Below are 16,084 nucleotides of genomic sequence, written 5' to 3' on the forward strand. Positions count from 1 at the left end.
GAGTCAGTCACCAACCCATGCAGCCACTTATACACAAAGTGAAACACTGATACATATATTTAAATATTTAAAAATTACTCGTTAATATGTGTATTCATTAAGATACACTTAATAAGGCAGTTAACCAATCAATTCTTTAAAAAAAAAAAAACATTTACACACTTATTTAACCATTTATTCTTCCATCGTCCTTTACAAATACATATATAAAACATATTTATTTTTCATAAAGACACACATTCACTAGATGGTGTCATCAGTGATGTCATGAGTGATGTCACTGACCATGTCATGAGTGATGTAATATGTGACGTCATCAGCAGTGCATTGCAGGCGCGCAAGTTATAGTGAGTCCGACTAACTATAACGTGGAATTTCATTGGTTTTATGTCAGTAAAATTTCCAGCTAACTATAACTGATGTGAAACCTATGTTTTTTTTAGTGAATATATATATATATATATTACCTACTGGCGGTCGCCAGTAGGTATATATAGTTAGGGCCTAGGTACCATAGGAAATCCCCAACATTCTATTGGGAATAACTTTGGCGAAGATTGAGGAATCTGCGTGTAATTTTCCTTAAATTTGCTCATCTATGCCCCGCTCCTTCTCTGTAAGTTTCGGGGGGATTCGTCAAGCGCGGGCCGCGAAAAAAGGGGTCCCAAAGCGTGTTTTCCCTATGTTAATTTCCCTTGGGACCTTTAGACACGGATACAACCCAAACGGCTGAATGGAATTACACCAAACTTGGCAAAATGGTAGGGCCTGGTATGCAGATGTGCCTTTGCTATGTTTGGTGAAAATCCCTCCAGTAGTTCTTGAGAAAATTGAATTTGAAATTTTTAAAATGGCATTTTCAATGGGACCTTTAGACACGGCTACAGCCCGAACGGCTGAACGGAATTACACCAAAGTTGGCAAAATGGTAGGGACATGTATGCAGTAGTGCCTTTTCTTTATTTGGTGAAAATCCCTCCAGTAGTTGTTTTGAAAATTGAATTTGAGCAAAATATATATCTATATGCACTCAACATTCTATTGGGAATAACTTTGGCACCGATTGAGGAATCTGCTTGTAATTTTCCAGAATATTGGCCAGCTCCGCTCCGCTCCTTCCGTGGAAGTTTCTGGGGGATTCGTCAAGCGGGAGCCGAAAGGGGGGTCCCAAAACATGTTTTCTCCATGTTAATTTCCATAGGGACCTTTAGACATGGCTACAGCCCGAACGGCTGAATGGAATTACACCAAACTTGGCAAAATGGTAGGGCCTGGTATGCACATGTGCCTTTGCTATGTTTGGTAAAAATCCCTCCAGTAGTTCTTGAGAAAATAGAATTTGAAATTTTTCAAATGGCATTTTCTATGGGACCTTTAGACACGGGTACAACCCGAACGGCTGAACCGAATTACACCAAACTTGGAAAAATGGTAGGGACAGGTATGCAGTAGTGCCTTTTCTATATTTGGTGAAAATCCCTCCAGTAGTTGTTGGAAAAATTGAATTTGAGCAAATTATATATCTATATGCGCTCACCGTACCTGCACCGTACGCGTACGATACGCGTACTGTACGCGTACCTTACGCGTACGGTACGTGTACTGTACGCGTAGGTGCATGTATCCTTACGTGCGCAAGCGAGTTTCTGATTGGCTGGCAGTCGACTGTCAACATTCCACACTGTCCAAACCAGGAAGTGTTGGCCACCATCTTGTTTTTCAGGAGAACTGAGGCACAAGAGAGCCCAAAACAAGAGTGGAAAACATGAAAAGGGGGCAGGGTAGAGACCCCCCAACCCTCTATCCCTTCTCAGGGGGTCCCAGAAGGACACCAAAGGGCAAAACAATTAAAAAAAATCGAGGGGTACGCACACCGTACGTGTACGGTACGCGCACTGTGCGCGTACCCCGCAATTTAATAATGGTTTATTTGCACTTGGTGGTGTTTTCCACTTTTGTTTTGTGCTCTCTTGTGCCTCACTTCTCCTGAGAAACAAGATGGCTGCTCAGGTGGTCCCAGAAGGATAATAACATATATAAACGTTATCCGCTAATAGAATTAGCATTTACAAAACCTTTGAAATTTATTGAAAAAAAATATAGGTTTCACGCCTGATATAGTTAGGAATTAGCATTTCAAAAACCTTGCAAATTCACTGAAAAATGAGATGTCATCAGTGATGTCATCAGTGATGTCATTTGAGATGTCATCAGTGATGTCATCAGTGATGTCACTGACCATGTCATGAATGATGTAATATGTGACATCATCAGCAGTGGATTGCGGGTGCGCAAAATATAGTTATTACAACTAACTGTATAGGAGCAATTTCAATGGTTTTTTAAATGCTAATTCCTAACTATATAAGACCTGAAACCTATGGTCGCCAGTAGGTATATATAGTTAGGATTTTTTCTCTATGGAACTTTTGAAAATTCTATGCCTAATAACTTTGGCGTTTGTAGACGGAATCGACATTTTGACTATATCCTGGACCTGTTCGGCCTCGCCCAAAATGGCGGCGGTATAAATGGGACTCGTAACTCCTTGTTGTGTACTGGTTGCCCAACCTTGATATCACGAGATACGTATGCAGTTTTTAAGCACATGGCGGGCGGGGACGAGTACTGATTGAACATTTGGACATCCCTATTGATATTAAGTTCTGATGTGTTATTGATTACTGTACTATTGAAAGTTCGATTTTACGTCACCCATAGTACTTGCCCGCAAATGTATATCCAGATAATTTTATTGTAACTGGCCCTGTCATACTTTAATTATAAAATGCATGTCCACCGATTCCGCAAATGTTAGACACCTTAGTTCTTGCAACCTAATGGGTCGCCCGTTACGTTGTTCTACAGTGTAAATGTCCCCTCATCATATACAATTCCAGTTTGCTCCGTGGCCGGCCCATGTGGTTATAGGCCCGTATTTGTATACTGACATTTTCACAATAAGGGTTTTTAAAACAAAACATGGTAGTAGTACTTACATTGGAAAAGTTTTGAATAATAGCCACTGTTTTCGAATCAGTAAAAGGCAAGTGAAATAAAGCAGTCCAATTACATGACGGTTAAAAGGTATAATACACAGGAACGCAGTAAAGATAAATGGTCAAGGGCTGTTGTGTTTTCTACTCCTGCAACATAAAGTGATCGATAAGAATTTGATATTCAGGCCTATTGGCGACTAAGACAGCAGGCCGAGCCTCTTTTGCTCAACGGCTCCCTCATGCCAGTAGGTATATATAGTTAGGATTTTTTCTCTATGGAACTTTTGAAAATTCTATGCCTAATAACTTTGGCGTTTGTAGACGGAATCGGCTGAAATCTTCAGGAAAATTGCACATTTTGTTTCTGAGCAGCCCCTGAAAATTTGCGAGGGGTTTCGTCAAGGGGGGCTGAGAAAAAGGGGGGTCCCAAAACGCGTTTTTACCATTCATTTTTCCATAGGGCGTTTGGCCTCACTTTTAGCTCGAACGGCTGAATGGATTTGCACGAAACTTGGCAAAATTGTAGGGACTGTTAGCCCGATGTGCCTTTGCTGGGTCTCAATATATGTGCTCCAGTGGATTTTGAGAAATTAACGTTTTGAAAAACAGATATATCTGTGACAGCGTCCCGGGTAGCGCTCCGGTTCGCGAACTTTTCGCGTAACGGAGCTTTGCGAAGCGAAGCTGATTGGCTCTCCGGCATCTGTCAACATTCTAAACAGTCCGGTGCGACAAGAAGAGGAGAAAAACGAAGGGCGAATTTAATGAAAGGGGGCAAAGTAGACCCTTCTTGACCCCCTAGGAATGATGTTGGGGTTATTAAAGGGTCCCGTGGGGCAAATAAAAAAAATTTGATTTTTTGCGGAAGAAGCGCTTTCCGGTTCGCGAACCGGGTAGCGAATCGGGATGCGAAACGTGAATTCGCCATTTTGTGTATCGTTTTAATTAAATTGCAAGATGGAGGAAAAACAATGTGAGAAATGGGTATAAGGGGGTACGGGAGACGTATCCTGACCCCCTATGTTTTCTGAGGGTGGCTGAGGATGCTCATATATGTTAATACTTGTCTTCCAGCGGCTGCACGTGAGCGTTTTTTTTTTATTTTTGCTGCGTGACGTCTGTTAACGTTCGATTCGAAGGAAATCAGGAAGTGTTGACCGCCATTTTGACACTGCGAGTATATATATTGTTAAAAATAATTGTTATAAATTAATCCGTATTGATAAACATTGTCTGCGCCATCTTGCTTTTTTTCCAATGCCACACTTTTGTCGTGCACGGCAGCCATTTTAGATGCCTTGACCAGACCCACTCTCTGCACGACGCCGATCGTGACGTCTGTGAACGTTTGATTCGAAGGAAATCAGGAAGTGTTGACCGCCATTTTGACACTGCGAGTAAATATATTATTAAAAATAATTGCTTATAAATTAATTTGTATTGATAAACATTGTCTGCGCCATCTTGCTTTTTTTCCAATGCCACACTTTTGTCGTGCACGGCAGCCATTTTAGATGCCTTGACCAGACCCAATCTCTGCACGCCGCCGAACCTCAGCATGGCTCCCCACCCTCGCAAGCATCTCCCCCACGCACTGGTCAACCCCCGCTCTCTGTCTTATGCATGGGCCATAAACCTCCCCCCATCTGCGCTGCTCTTCCCTGAGAATCACACCCTGTGCCCGCCCGACACCACCCTTTCACCCTATTCAATACCGCACCCTCTGACATTCCTCTTGCTTTGTGTCTGATTGTCCAGGCCGGTCCCAGGCTATCATGTAGCCCTGCGGATGTAGTTTATGGCTTCAACTGTAAAGAATCACCCCTCTTCAAAGGAGTTACAGTAGATCAAGGCCCCCACCCGATGAGATCCGTCACACCACACGCGTTCCTACTATCTGATAACCATCCTGTATTGTGATTGGGGAGGGGATTCTCACTGTGAGGGTGTGTGGGACCGAGCCTGAAGCGGAAGATTCCAGGGATGCCTCTTCGTACATCAAAGTTTTTACAATTATGTGTCACAAAAAAAATATATAGCTCTCCAACAAAGTAGTAGGATTATAAAACTTTAATACCTTATAAATATATACAACGCAACAAAAACAGTAAACACGTAAAAAAAATTTTTTTAAAACAGAAGCAACAATGGTCAGTAGCTGTCTTTTGTGCGAATAGTCCCAAATCAGCACAACGTGCTGAGTTCTGGACGGCACCCAGGTGATGTCACTTGGGTGCCACACTGGTTTTGGTATCCTACAATGCTGCTCCGAAAAATGGCGTGGGGCGCCCGGGGGGGGGGGGGGGGGGGGGCGTGAACGGGCCTCCCCAGGTGGAGGCTCGTCTGTTGCAGTGGGGCGCCCCTTTAGCGTTTCACTTGCCATTGAGAGGGTTTCCGCCTCTTTTTGCTGCACTGTGCCTCAACAGTAGCGGTCTGTTGTGCGAATAGTCCCAAGGCAGCAGAACGCGCTGAGATCTGGATGGCACCCAGGTGATGTCCAGTAAGTTGCCGCACTTGTTTTGGTATCCTACAATGCTGCTCCAAAAAACGGCGTGGGGAGCCCCCGGGGGGGAGGCGGCGTGAACGGGCCTCCCCAGGTGGAGGCTCGTCTGCTGTTGTTGGGCGCCCCTTTACCGTTTCAGTTGCCATTCCGCCCACTTTTGCTACACTGTGCCTCATCCGCCATTCAACTGTTTATCGCCCGCTCTTGCGGCTACAGCGTCTCGCTCACCATGTAGTTGAGTTGTGCCCACTCTTGCGGTGCAGCAATAGGCGGCTGCCACAGGACTCTTAAAATGGCGGCCGGCTCTTCGGATTTGGGCCTGGTCCACTAAAATGGCCCTGGGACACCTTGGAACTCGGACGCTTGTCTGCTAGAGCTTGGGCTCCATTCTCGAAAGCGTCCCCTCAGCCTTGAAGATTCTACAAAAGTCTTGGGGGCCCCCGACTCCCACAGGCTTCCGGTGGGGAGCAGCTGCCATGATTGTTTGCGGAATGGCAACAACAGAGCTACGAAATGGTGGTGCTCTCATGCTGACGCCAGCTTCAGTCTGAAACATCCAGAAACACTGTAGACTATCAATTCGATGAGTTCCGGTGGAGCCCCAATGTGACCCTGTAGGGAAGAACTTGCCCTCCCCTTTTTTGAGTGATGGTTCTTGTTGCCTCTCCCCTCTGTTGTCATCTAACGGAACCTTTTTTGATTGCCGAGTGAGAAAAAAAAAGGTGGGTCTTTCATCGTTTGGAAAAAAAAATGTTTTAATCCAATGAAAAGTGTTATTTTTAGGTCATATGATCAAGCCTTCCATCATTAGGAAACGAAAAGTAAAATGAACCAATGAAAAGTTTTATAAACAAGTCACATGACCTGTTATGCGGCATTGGGCTATAAAAAGCGTACAAAATCCGTGGGCCCATGAGGCGGCGTCAGTAGCGGACCGATGTGCGAATAGGCTGAAGGCAGCACATCGCGCCGAGATCCGGATGGCACCGAGTTGGTGTCCAGCAAGTTTCCGCACTGGTGTGGCCATCCTACAATGCTGCGCCGAAAGACGGCGTGTCCAGCTGAGTTTCTCCCGCTCTTGCGGTACAGTGACTCAAACGCGCCGAGATCCGGATGGCACCGAGGTGGTGTCCAGCAAGTTGCCGCACTGGTGTGGCCATCCTACAATGCTGCGCCGAAAGACGGCGTGTCCAGCTGAGTTTCTCCCGCTCTTGTGGTACAGTGACTCGAACGCGGCGAGATCCGTATGGCACCGAGGTGGTGTCCAGCACCTTGCCACACTGGTGTGGCCATCCTACAATGCTGCGCCGAAAGACGGCGTGGGGTGCCCGGGGGGGGGAAGAGGCGGCGTAAACGGACCTCTTCCGCCTCCCCAGGTGAAGGCATCTCATCTGCAGTTTGATTTGGTGGATAATCCCCGACCTGCCAGTACATCCACCAATGAAGTGGCAGTGACAGAATCAGAGGCAAGGGAAACGGTTCTAAATCTTAAGAAGAACTTTGGACAAATGAAAATGACATGTTTAACTTGCGGCAAATTAATTTCATGTGGAGAGAGGAGTGTTATTCTAATCAATAGAGCTTATGAACATCATCATGCTCACTGGTTGGTGGAGACATTTTGACTATATCCTGGACCTGTTCGGCCTCGCCCAAAATGGCGGCGGTATAAATGGGACTCGTAACTCCTTGTTGTGTACTGGTTGCCCAACCTTGATATCACGAGATACGTATGCAGTTTTGAAGCACATGGCGGGCGGGGACGAGTACTGATTGAACATTTGGACATCCCTATTGATATTAAGTTCTGATGTGTTATTGATTACTGTACTATTGAAAGTTCGATTTTACGTCACCCATAGTACTTGCCCGCAAATGTATATCCAGATAATTTTATTGTAACTGGCCCTGTCGTACTTTAATTATAAAATGTACGTCCACCGATTCCGCAAATGTTAGACACCTTAGTTCTTGCAACCTAATGGGTCACATGTTACGTTGTTCTACATTGTAAATGTCCCCTCATCATATACGATTCCAGTTTGCTCCGTGGCCGGCCCAAGTGGTTATAGGCCCGTATTTGTATACTGACATTTTCACAATAAAGGTTTTTAAAACAAAACATGGTAGTAGTACTTACATTGGAAAAGTTTTGAATAATAGCCACTGTTTTCGAATCAGTAAAAGGCAAGTGAAATAAAGCAGTCCAATTACATGACGGTTAAAAGGTATAATACGCAGGAACGCAGTAAAGATAAATGGTCAAGGGCTGTTGTGATTTCTACTCCAGCAACATAAAGTGATCGATAAGAATCTGATATTCAGGCCTATTGGCGACTAAGACAGCAGGCCGAGCCTCTTTTGCTCAACGGCTCCCTCATGGGACGAAGAAACGCCCTTTTTCTCGAAATAGGAATATTTTACTTGCAGGACAGTTGTAAAGTTCCCGGGAAAATACATTAGCCTGGAACATTATAACATATATGTTTAAGAAAAAAAAATGTTCGAAAGCAATGAAAAGCGTTATTATGACCAAGCCTTTCATCATTAGAATAACAAAAGTAAAATGAACCAATGAAAAGTTTTATTAACAAGTCACATGACCTGTTATGCTTATGTTACGCGCTGCGCGCCGCGCTCTGGATCGCTTCCGGGAAGCTGCGCCTTGCGCACCGGAGTACTTCCGGGTGCGCTAACGCGGCGCGTCATATGACGCATTACGCGACAATTCAGGTCCAGAATATAGTCAAAATGTCTCCACCAACCATCGGTCGGAACACAACCCCTTTCAGTAGTCCAAAAAGTTCTGTTAAATGACAACAGAAGGGACAGGCTACAAGAGCCTTCAGTCAAAGAGGGGAGGGCAAGTTCTTCTCTACCTGTTCACGTTGGGGCTCCACCGGAACTTATAGAATTTGGGCTGGGTGGGTGGCGGAGCCGAGCTGTCTTGCAGCCATCATGGCGTCGAGCTCAGTTCATCTCACTAGTTTCGTATTTCTCATGAGGGGTTGTTCCTAATGTTTCTATTTTAGCGAGGTCAAAAAGAGATCCCATTAGTGGCCTACTGATTTTGCTCGATTCCTTTCGTTTTTTAAAACGATTTTTCACTATCTGCAAAGACTAAACAGAGTATTGCGACTCTGTGCATGTTTGTTATTAGAGAATGAAGCAAAGAGATCCAATTCTAAAACAGTAAATGCTTGGATAACAATCAATCAAATGGAGAGAGAAGCAGGCACGACGGATTACAACGGGGTCAAAGGCCTGCGCTACCTACCCTTCACTATCTGCAAAGAGAGAATACTCCTAAAAGAAAAAAGGGGGGGGCAGCGTTCAAAGCACATCAGCGTGCATAGACACAAAAATGTTTTTACCTACCACGTACTTGACATTTTAACCCCTTCCATGCTGGTGACGAACCCCAGCCGTCACGCTCTGCGGCGCTCGTGTGCTGATGACGGCTGGGGTTCGTCACAGCCCCGCCCTGTTCTTTTATTTACCGCACAGCGGCGGTAACGGCCCAGCATGGAAGGGGTTAAAGCTTTTCATATTTGCTATTAAAAAACCATTGAAATTCACTGAAAAAACCATAGGTTATAGACCATATATAGTTAGGAATTAGCATTTACAAAACCTTAATTTACTCGCACAAAACCATAGAAATTTGCATATATAGTTAGTTGCAATAACTATATATCGCGCACCCGCAATCCACTGCTGATGATGTCACATATAACATCATTCATGACATGGTCAGTGACATCACTGATGACATCACTGATGACATCTCAAATGATATCACTGATGACATCTCAAATGACATCACTGATGACATCTCAAATGACATCACTGATGACATCTCATTTGACATTACTGATCACATCACTGATAATATCATTCATGTGATAATATGATGAACCTCTTCAGACTCTAATATAACCTTAGATACAATCAGTGTAAACAGACACTCACAGATTGTCACTTATCCATGGAGTTACTCATACATCTAGTCAGTCATGAAAAGAATCAATCACTCCTCCATTTCCTCAACTATACAGTTATACACACCTTACTTATTCAAACATATACTACCACATATTTACTCTCTTATACAATCCCTGATACATGTTCACAATGATCCATACTGCCACTCACACATTCACTGTCTCTTATGCACAGTTATTTATATATATCAACTCTCACATGTACTGTTTTACAAATGTACTCACTTTGACATGTAGCACTGAGATATCCATTCACTCACCAATACACTCATGCACACAGTCAACTGCCCATGCAGCTGTTTCCACATGCACTTTAGAACCCATACATCTAGTGAATCAACTGCTCACACATCTATGCACAGAGTCATACACCTCCCAGCCACTCACACACATACTCAGTCTCCCATACAAATACTTGGGCAACCAATCAATAACCCATATAGTTACTCATATAGCTACTGATCAACACATGCAGCAGTTTACAGAACAACAGATATAATGATGCTCAAATTAAGACAGTTTAGTCACTAACCCATGCACTCAGTGAAACACATTTAATCACTCTCTCATACAGTCAGTCATGCACCTACTAAATCCTTCATCCAGACAATTATACATCCACTCATCCTTCAATATGTAAGACATATTTTAACTTTACACAAACATACAGTCACTGGATGATGTCATCAGTGATGTCATCAGTGATGTCACTGACCATGTCATGAATGATGTAAATTGTGACATCATCAGCAGTGGATTGCGGGTGCGCGATATATAGTTATTGCAACTAACAAAATTTGCGAATTTCTATGGTTTTGTGCGAGTAAATTAAGGTTTTGTAAATGCTAATTCCTAACTATATATGGTCTATAACCTATGGTTTTTTCAGTGAATATATATATATATATATATATATATATATATATATATATATAAATATATAGTAGGTATATATAGTTAGGATTTTTTCCCTATGGGATTTCTGAAAATTCTATGTCTAATAACTTTGGCGTTTGTGGACGGAATCGGCTGAAATTTTCAGGAAAATGGCACATTTTGTTTCTGAGCAGCTCCTGGAAATTTGGGGGGGGGTTCGTCAAGGGGGGGCCGAGAAAAAAGGGGGTCCCAAAACGCGTTTTTCCCATGTTAATTTCCATAGGGCGGTTGGACTCACTTTTAGCCCGAACGGCTGAATGGATTTCCACGAAACTTGGCAAAATTGTAGGGACTGTTAGCCCGATGTGCCTTTGCTAGGTCTCAATATATGTGCTTCAGTGGATTTTGAGAAATTAACGTTTAAATCAAGATATATATCTGTAACAGCGCTCCGGGCAGCGATCCGGTTAGCGAACTTTTCGCGTATCGAAACTTTGCGATGCGAAGCTGATTGGCCCTCCGGTGTCTGTCAACATTCTAAACAGTCCGGAGCGGCCGCCATCTTGTCTCTCGGTAGGATCGAGAGACAAGAGGAGGCCAAAACAAAGGGGGAAATTACCATAAGGGGGCATAGCAGATTCTCGTTGACCCCCTAGGTTTTATGTGGAGGTTTTAAAAGGGTCCAGCGCCAAGTTTGCGAATCGGAAAGCGTTCTGGGCAGTGTACTATAAGGATAAAAGAATGATAGACTTTTCTAATACTGTATGTTAATTATTTGTTGTTTTTGTTCGTTTTTTTTTTATTTATTTATTTATTTTGATTAAAAAAAAATTTATGGGTCAGAATTTTCATAGTTCATTAAAACTTCCAGCATTATATCATCTGGAATCTCCTCAAACATGCATGTTTCTATATCTTGTAAGCTTTCAATAAATTGTTCATCAAAAGATTCATCCATAAAATCTTCATCCAAATTTTCTTCAGTTAAAATCTCTTCTGTTGTAATGTCGAAGGAAACATTGATTTTTTCGTGCTCCCCTTCCATTTTTTTGCTGTAAATTGCATAAAAAAATAATTATATTAGAAGAGTTAGGGCACTGTTGGGTTTAAGTTCAGAGAGGTAGTTCTGTTTTTTTAACAGTGAAGTTAAAGTAAGTAAATTCATAATTATAGCAGAGAAGTGTAAGTCAATCAATAAATATAACAGAGGAGCTTATCTGTATCTATAACTATAGCAGGGGGACAGTAAATAATTATCAAAAAACGTTTTTACAAATTAATTTAAAGTGCCACTTACAAATTATCAATTTACTTTACAGGGAGGTGAAAAGGCTCTTGAAATGTAGTTCAGGAAGTAGCAGTGAAAATGGCTGTGTTTCCTTCTCTTCCTTCATATATATTCAGGTATATAACCAATCAAATGTCAGGTAATAAAAGTAGAAAATGAAAGTAACATTTTCATTGGTTGTCAATTCCAACACTTCAGATGTGTTTTGTGAAGTAATTTACCTCAGGGTACTTTGAAAGGTCTACAGGCTAAATGGCTAAATGAAATTTCAATCAAATTTGTGAAAATGAAAGGGATTGTTATGTAGTATGAGCTAATCTATATTTGGTGAGAGTGTCTCTAGTCGTTTTTCTGTAAATTACTTTCCCACCTTTTTTTAGGACCGCTTTCTGGAAAGCGGCCCGGTTAGCGAACCTTAAGCGTCACGGGAGTCCACCATTTTGTGTTTTGGTCGCTTTAAGATACAAGATGGAGGGCAAATAATGTTTAGAATGGGTAGAAGGGGTCATGGTAGACTTATCTTGACCCCCTAGGTTTTCTGAGGGTGGCTGAGGAGGCTTATATGTGCGGAAAAAAAACATTTTTTTTAAAAATTCTGCGAGGTTAGCTTTTGGTTAGCGAACCGGGTAGCGCCCCGGGGAGCGTAGTTTGTGGAAAATTAGTGAAAAAAGTTAGAAAAAAATAATAACTGTGAGTGATCAGATGAAGGGTAGCTCTGAGAAGAGCTTTTGGGTTTATGGTACATTTAGGTACTTATAAGTAGGTACCAATGCACATTCTTAAATTCAGAATGAAAATTCTGTTGCCCTCATCTGAGAAGTGAACTCCATCTCCTCTGTAGATATCTTGCATGTAGTAACGCAAGTTATTGTTGTACAGGGAGCCCATTCCATGGTCTCTCATGAAAGCTGAAACAGATTTGTTTACATGCTTCCTCGATTTCTCAATTTGTTGACAAAATTGGTTGGACCACCTCCATTTCTGTCTTTGGCATATATTGGAATATACCAAGGCAGTTTGAGGAAAAAGTGCCATTAATTGCTCAAAGGTGTCCTTTAATAGCATTTCCAGACCTACTCCTGTCAAAGTGCCCAAATCATTACCTCCACAGTGCACAATTAACAGGTCAGGTTTTGGCAAATGCATAAAGGTTTTCACCAATGGTATCAATTGGTGACATTTTAATCCTCTTTGGCCCAACCACTTAATTTCCACATCTTGTAAATTGAGGTTGTGTAAATTTCTGTTCTCAGCATACCTTTAAGCCCAGTGGATGTAACTATGTCCAACAATCCAGACCTTAAACATGGTGGGAGAAGGTTGGGCTGCAGTCAGATGAAGTGTGGTAATGAAAGGGCAGTTGAAACAGTAGGAGTTTGTAAAGAAAAAAAACTGTGGATTTCCAATGCTAATGATTCATTAGCAGTGATTGGTGCATTTCCATTTCTGAAAACAGAAAGTTAGGGTGCATGGATGTGTTCTTTGAAAGATGTAATTTGAATGGTCAAGGAAGAAACTTTTAATGAAAGATTGCACTGGATACGCAGGTGCACTGAGAGTTCAGAGTTCAATTGAAACATTGTTGTGTGAATTTGCAAACATGAGAGGTCTTCCAGGAGGTCGTTGCTATGGAAAAAAGGCAGAGAGGGCAGAGGGGGGAAGGGTTTTCAATTGAAAAAAGTGAGGGAAGAGTTATGATTGGCTAATATGAGAGATATGTGAAATGAATATCTGTATTTCTGTGCTTTCAATAGCTGCAGCCTCTGGAGTGCATCCTTTTTCTTCTGCTGAAGACAATTTGGTGTATTTCTGAGACTGTTTTCAAAACTGAAAAAGTATTTGCTAAGGTGAGAAAAGATTTATTTATTTTAGATAGAGAATAGTATGAATTAAGGAGAAAATGATGAAGAAAGCTGTGTTTTTAAACTGTGGCTTTGTCTGTAGTGATATAGAAATAGATTTTGTTACTTTGAGAAATTGTAATTGCATATTCGGTGTAGCATTCTGGCATGCAGTAACACAAGTTATTGTTGTATATGAAGCCCATTCCATGGTCTCTTATGTAAGCTGAAACAGATATGTTGTTTTTAAAAACCATTTTTGAAATCAATTACATTTCTGGATATGTACTGCTAGAGCTTCATAGGTTGTTTTGGGTCATATTTATAAGGCATTTGAGTGTCTTTGATGTTATTTTTTCCTTTTTAAATGGAAAGCATTCCTCATGGGGCAAGTGTCTTGTAAATACGCTCCCACCTGCGCTTGGCAAATTTAGATTTTGATTATGGGAGTTACATAGCCATGTTAATAATGTCGAAAAAATGGTGCTAGGGCATTCCAGAAAACGCTTTCATGTGTCTCAAGGACATTTTCAGTCATTTCCCCTTGAATGCAGGTATACAATTGATTTATATGCTGTGTTTAAAAACGATTCTTTTCTATGATGTTTTTTTTTCTTTTTTAAATGGAAAGCGTTCCTCATGGGGCCCTGAGCAGTTCTTAGCCATGTTATTTAATGGGAGGTGGATAACATGGCTAAGAGCATTTGCTGGATAGTGCATGAATATCGCTGACTTTTCAGCGATATTCATGCATTGCGGCCGTTTTTTATCGCATTTGCGATAAACCTTGCTAAGGAGAAAATGATGAAGAAAGCTGTGTTTTTAAACTGTGGCTTTGTCTGTAGTGATATAGAAATAGATTTTGTTACTTTGAGAAATTGTAATTGCATATTCGGTGTAGCATTCTGGCATGCAGTAACACAAGTTACCGGAAGCGAAGAAAAAAAATATTTTAAAAAAAATTATCAATAAAAATCTAAAATATATTTTGGGTTTTAAAGAAGAATACATTTTACAGCTACAGATGTTAGCTTTTAAAAAACCCATGAAATTCACAGAAAAAGCCATAGGTTATAGTCCATATATAGTTAGGAATTTGCATTTACAAAACCTTGAAAATTCAATGAAAAAACCATTGGTTATAGAACATATATAGTTAGGAATTTGCATTTACAAAACCTTATTTTACTCGCATAAAACCATTGAAATTCCATATATAGTTAGATGCGCTAACTATATATCGCGCACCCGCAATCCACTGCTGATGATGTCACATATTACATCATTCATGACATGGTTAGTGACATCACTGATGACATCACTGATGACATCTCAAATGACATCACTGATGACATCACTGATGACAACATCCAGTGACTGTATGTTTCTGTAAAGTTAAACTATGTCTTCCATATTGAAGAATGAGTGGATGTATAAGTGTCGGGACGAAGGATTTAGTAGGTGCATGACTGACTGTATGAGTGAGTGATTAAATGTGTCTCACTGAGTGCATGGGTTAGTGACTAAACTGTTTTAATTTGTGCATCATTATATCTGTTGTTCTACAAACTGCTGCATATGTTGATCAGTAGCTATATGAGTAACTGTATGGGTTATTCATTGGTTGTCCAAGTATTTGTATGGGAAACTGAGTGTGTGTGTATGGGTGGCTGGGAGGTGTGTGACTCTGTACATAGATGTGTGAGTAGTTGATTCACTATATGTATGGGTTCAAAAGTGCATGTGGAAACAGCTGTATGGGCGGTTGACTGTGCATGAGTGTATTAGTGAGTGAATGGATATCTCAGTGCTACATGTCAAAGTAAGTACATATGTAAAACACAGTACATGTGAGAGTTGACATCTATAAATAACTGTGCATAAAAGCCAGTGAATGTGTGAGTGGCTGTATGGATCATTGTGAACATGTATCAGGGATTGTATAAAAGAGTAAACATGTGTTAGTATATGTTTGAATAAGTAAGGTGTGTATAACTGTATAATTGAGAAAATGGAGGTGTGATTGATTTTTTGCATAACTGACTAGGTGTGTGAGTAACTCCATGGATGAGTGACAGTCTGTGACTGTCTGTTTACACTGATTGTATCTAAGGTTATATTAGAGTCTGAAGAGGTTCATGGTATTATCACATGAATGATATCATCAGTGATGTGATCAGTCATGTCAAATGAGATGTTATCAGTGATTTTATCAGTGATGTCATTTGAGATGTCATCAGTGATGTCATGTGAGATGTCATCAGTGATGTCATTTGAGATGTCATCAGTGATGTCATCAGTGATGTCACTAACCATGTCATGAATGATGTAATATGTGACATCATCAGCAGTGGATTGCGGGTGCGCGATATATAGTTAGCGCATCTAACTATATATGGAATTTCAATGGTTTTATGCGAGTAAAATAAGGTTTTGTAAATGCAAATTCCTAACTATATATGTTCTATAACCAATGGTTTTTTCATTGAATATATATATATATATATAGTATGTAGTTATAGTTAGGACCTAGTTTCCATAGGAAATCCTCGACATTCTATTTGGATTAACTT

Source organism: Lissotriton vulgaris, chromosome 7 (genome assembly GCF_964263255.1).
Source record: "Lissotriton vulgaris chromosome 7, aLisVul1.2, whole genome shotgun sequence".
Taxonomy (NCBI): Eukaryota; Metazoa; Chordata; class Amphibia; order Caudata; family Salamandridae; genus Lissotriton; species Lissotriton vulgaris.